Consider the following 6,000-nt stretch of genomic DNA (forward strand, 5'->3'; position numbering starts at 1 on the left):
GGGTTGCAAAAATTCATCTGGAAGAAACTAAAACTGCTATGTAAATAAAAGGGCTATGCCAATTCAGTGATTATAATATAAACATATAATGTAATTAATATAATTGAACAACAAATGCATTCTTGACTGGGTATATGATCCTTCTGGTCTTTTTCAGGTTTATATTGACACAGCTCTTTCAGACAGGTATTTAGATTAAATTCATTTGTAAGGCATTTTAAAGCATGACATAAACAAAGTTAAAAAAATGATCAAGTCTTTAAAGCAAACGTTTAAAAAGATTGACCAGTTCTGGTATAGTTTATCCAAAGAAGAAGGTACTGTCTAATGTTAACCTAGTTGATAATCATCTTTGGTGTATCTTGCATTTTCCCTTGAGAAATAGTATTTTGCAATGCAGAGAAAATGAAGGCAATTTTAATCAAGAATTCATGGAAAACTTTCATTGTATTAAACTCCAAGATCAGTCATATTTAGCATTCGTTTCTTTTGTTCTTCATTTTGGGGATTTTCCTGATTTTTTAAAATCATTTTTAGCTCTTGGGGACTCACTACTAATCCTTAAACTTTCCAGACGCTTTCAATCTCGCCTAGTCTATCAGAACTAATTAAGTTAATTTATTGAAATACAGAGCTTTGTTATTTCAGTGTCTCTCCAAAATAATCTAATTCAACCCCCTTTGGGAAACAGTTAAAGCATTTCAACATTGTCTTCAGACTGAACCAAAGAATCACAGAAGTGACGAGGGTCCGCTTTTTCTCATCCTCCCCCCCCCCCAAAAAAAAAAAACCCCCACCCCCCTTTGTTTTCATATTTCCCGTTCCCTTATTAAGTATTCTGGGAGAAAAAACACTAAGATAAGGTGACTGTCCATCCACCGACTTCTTGAAGACAACTGTTTACTTTGGGAGCCAGGGGCAGCTCAATAAAATGTTAAATATGGGAACACCCTGGCGAATTTTATTGACACTGATCTTTAAAGCAAAAAAAAGGTATCTGGGGAAATCAAGTCTAGTGCTACTGATGGGTCTTGCTGATGAATTCAAAATCAATGTCCCATTTGCCTGTATTTTCGGAGTATATGAAACACATTTTGGTGAAAGGTGTGTGATTCTTCCATGTTATTTCCAACTTTTAAGGTTTAATAATAATTTTACGTCAGATTGATCGTGTACTCTGAAGAAGTCAAGCGACACTAATGCTATAAAATGAGAGACGCTTATGACCGATGAGTGATATAAACGGCATCTGCTACAAAAAGATTTAAGCTTAGTGGTTTATCAAGAGCAATCACGGAAAGAGAGCTGGGGGAGGGGGAGTTGCCGGACTTCTTATTTATCTGACTTCTTAAAAAAGAGAGCACATAGATTTAAAAGAAAATATTTCACGTTCAGACCAACTTTAGAACTCTACTTAGTATGTGTATGTACAATGTATATTGATGCAGGCGAGCACGCCTCATTATCTGAGCTCTCTCCTGTACGTTTTCATCCCCTACAAAGTTTCTAAACCCAGACGAGCGTATATTCAGTCTCTGTATTGGTCTATGAAGCATTCTGTCCTATGACCACTAAAAAGCCAAAATCATTTAGCTACATGCAAACGATAAATTTCATTATGGGATATTAATAAATATTTGGGCACTCTGGTCCGGGAATAAATAAGAACTAGAAAAGTGGACCAATTCTGAAAGACATCCACATCAATTTCCGTTAAAAAATGTTCTTACTATATTATTAATGTCATATGGGAAATATAGAGGTGCATACTAATTAGCCTGTACACGGATGAACAGTTCACATTTTCGTTATGACAGTTTATTTGGTTCAAACCTTTGCATTTAATTCTTGGAGTGTAATCCTTTGTGTAGTAATTTATAAATGGTTATTGAATAATCACTTCAAAATGAAAATGCAGGTGCCCTGGGTAGACTGTTAATACTGCTAATAAAATTTGTTGTGCCTATTTTATGTTTAAAAGAAGTTTGTTCAGGCCCCTCAACATTTTGCACAAACTCAGTTTCTGAGATCATATCTAAGTACCATTTTAATATTTAATAATAATATTAACAACAACAAATACTATCATAACCAAAACAAAAGACACAATGATACCAAGTGACTTTGAGTAAAGAATGCGAATAAACTGGCTGCAAAAAGATCTCACAAAGTGTTTGACAAAGACCGATAACTCGGAAAGACATAATATGTGGCAAACCACTCATTGAAACCTATGCAAAAAAAAAAATAATAAAAAAATATTGGTGGGATCATAAGGCAGAGAAAGTAGTTGAGAATGAAAAAGTCAAAGTTCTATAAGGCTTTAAGATACAAAGGGACAAGCCGGCAGAGCACACGATACACCAGATGTAAGAATGGTAGAAAGAAAGGAAAAGCGGGTGTGGATCATTGAGGTGTCTATATCAGCTGACAGTAGAGTCCAAGAAAAGCATCTAGAGAAACAAATAAAATACAAATATTTACAAATGGAAACGGAGCAACCGTGGAGGAAACAGGCAAACTAATGTCAGCAGTAATTTATTTATTTTATTTATTTATTTGTTACATTTGTATTCCACCTTTTCCCACTTATTAGTAGGCTCAAAGTGGCTTACATAGTACCGGAGAGGTGGTTACAGACTCCGGTGTGAAACAAATACAGCCTAGAGGTGCAATTACAGTGACAAATACAGTAAAGAAGTATTGTTAAATAGGGTGTTACATGGGTGTTCATAGTACAATACCCAAGGACCTGGATCCCCAGGCATTAATGAAATTTTCAGCCACTACCCACAAAAGCAGCACTACTTAGACCAACACACATCTTAGGATGATGCTTTTGGGTGTCTTAGGCTTTTTGGAGGGGTCATATGCCTAGAGATCTAAAACCACTCACTAATATATGATAGACTGTATGTAGCATTAAATATCATTACTGCTGCTACTACTATAAAAAATAATCAAGTAAAACGTTTATTGGACTTCAAAAAGCAGATTGATCAATACCTAGAACATAACACCCCAGACCTTACTGTCATTGAAAAGAACCGTGTTTGGTTTATTGACACAGCCATTCCTAGAGACAGTAATGTGGAAGAAAAGGAATCGGAAAAGGTCACAGAACACCTGAGATTTGAAAGCAGAAATTGTGAAACTTTGGGAAAAGAAATCAACAGTAGTACCTATCATCATAAGGGCACTGCATGCAATACCACTAAGATGCAGAAGAAATATTAAAATGTGAATGGTTTAATTTTCAACGCGAAAACAAATGTAAAATATAAAAGCTTATATCTAAGAGGTAGCTCTCATTAAAGATGCACTTTGTTGGTATATATCTTGCCGTCAATTTCAGTTACCAAAACATTTTAACTAGTTGATTCTCACAATGCCCCATTAACAGCTCCCTCAAAGCGTAAATGACTTGCATATATCTTCTTTTACTGGATCTGAGGTACTAAAGGGTTTCTCCAATTTGTGTCTACGGAAAAAAATACATAGTTCTTCTGACCCGTTTAAGAAGCAAATTATTTAGTTTATTAGACAGTAGTGAAAATACCTGTTCCCACTAGTATGGTAATAACATTTATTTTTGCCTGAAGGTTGCACAGATAAAGGTTCCAGAAACGCATGCTAAGATTTCTGAATTCAGGATTTTCTTAGGGTTTGTTTCCTGTCTTTATGACAAATATTCATTTACTAGAGACAGTAGAAATATGCTATAATTGTCTACAATAGAACGATTATTTGGTGATCCCTGCCTCCTAACGATAACCCAAATAAGCAAAACTGATCAGGTCACAAATTTTAAATATGCAAAATTGTTGCTGCTTTTTAAAAATGTTACTTTCGCTGTGCCTGAGAAATTTTATCCACCAATAGGCAATCTATTTTTTTTATTACATTATTTAAAAAAAAAACCTCATGTCCAGATAAAAAGGTCAAAGAGATAATAGCACTGCGAGTATCTTGCTTTATGAAAGTATGTTTCAAACTAATAACTAGCTTTCTTTTTTACGCGCAAAAAAACTCCCCCAAAAAACATGGATGCAGATAATTTAAATCTATTTTATCTTTAATAAGTTTCCTTAAGGTGTTTTCGAAAAAGGACGACATTCTATCCTTTTTGTTTGTTTGTTTGTGTATTTGTTTGTTTTAATTATTGGATCTTGCTGCCAGACTTTTGCACTGCATTATGAACGTTAAATGTGACTTTATTTGGGTCGTTGTCAGATGCATTTTTCAAAAACCTAGCCTACATATATGCAAAATCATTTAGTATATCATTTATTGGTGGAAAAGGGAAACAATCACATATATTATGCAATTCGTCTACATAAAATTTAAATCCACTCTGCAGAAAATCAACTTCAGAGTTTCTGCTTAGTCTTTCGTGGCACCTTAGTCTTTAGTGACACCTGTACACAAAGGGATAACTTTGGATAAGTGCATCCAATTTCTTAAAAGATTTGCCTCCAAAATGATGCTGGTATCTCAACTCCTCCCATCCTCCTGCCAGCCCCTTCAATATAGCGTTGGGATGCCCAGTATTATCAACAACAGCACAGATCAATTCCAAATAGTAACATCAAAATATATTAAACCAATAGGGTGACTAGCACTGGACAATGTTTTTTTTTCTGGTGTACCTTCATCTTCAAGGAGAGCTAGCAACTCTTAATTAGGGGGTCAGTGGAAAGAAAATTATGTAATAAATTATGTAATAAAAGAAATTATGTAATAACTCATATGAAATCCAGATAACATTCAGCAAGCTATCATGTTTTAAATAAACAGTACTAGGGAATATATGTTAAAACTAATCAAACAGTACTTATTTATGTATTTTTGCCACTCATCTTCATTTGCTCTGCAAATACGTTGTGGACAAGCACAATAGTAAGAAGGAAAGTGAATAAAACACTTGTATTTCAACTTACTTGACTTGAAAGGTTAAGCCAGTTGAAAAGTAAAGGGCCAAAGGTGACATCACTAGTAGGAAACGGATGTTCATCGTGGCAGTAAGATATCATATTAACATATTGTACAAAATCTTCATAACAAACATATGTGCAGTATACTTCGACAGTGTTGACCTTCCAAAACCTGTGATCATAGCCTATCTAGACGAGAGTTCACCTATAACTTTCTTGTAAACAAAATTATATTTCAAGATCTACTCTCTTGGTTGGGGTCATGGGTTGAAGGCAGGGGGCACTGGTACATGTGCTCACAATAATCGATATTCCTTCCAGTGAAGGCTTTAGCATTTCTACACTAATTATATACATATCACCTTGAATCTTTGATGCAGAAGTACTTCAACTGCTATTTAACAATACTGCCAGCCAGCGGGTTCTCATTTTCTGCGGGGATGTGAGAATCACTTAAGCTCCAGCTCGATGCAAACGGATGCCTCACACACCTGTGGCTGCAGCGACCAGCGTTTGCATGTATTGCAGGAAGCGGTGGGGTAGAGAGAGGTTCCGTCTCATCTTTCAGGAGAGGAAGAAGGTCTGTATGAGGAGTGAAGGGGTGGTAGGAAGGGGGAGCAGAGCGAGCCTGGTCTCCATCTGACAGCACTGAGTGATGGAGTCTGGGTTACGGCCCAGATCGGGCACGAGCTCCGCATCTGTCCAAAACAGACACTCAACAATGCAACTCATTAACTATGCAAAACGTCTCTTGCTTGGGCAGAGGCCGCGGGGATGGGGTTAACCTTTCTCTTTCTCCTTGTTTCTCTTTCTTTCGCTCTCCATAACATACACCTTACAAAATAAGACGGCCGCAATAACTGATTTTTATACCAACAGTAACTCTGCCAAAAATCACCCCACGGGTCTCTTTTCCTAAGGTTTACTCACATTTTCTGTCTGTGAGCGCAATCTTTTAAAACTGAATGTTGCCTACAGGCGTCCTTATTAGGGCCTTAATAGATGCTATCAATGTCATTGGAATCGCCATCAAAGCTCTTAATGACCAGTTAATGTTGATAGAGTC

The sequence above is a fragment of the Microcaecilia unicolor genome, chromosome 6 (assembly GCF_901765095.1).
Source record: "Microcaecilia unicolor chromosome 6, aMicUni1.1, whole genome shotgun sequence".
NCBI lineage: Eukaryota > Metazoa > Chordata > Amphibia > Gymnophiona > Siphonopidae > Microcaecilia > Microcaecilia unicolor.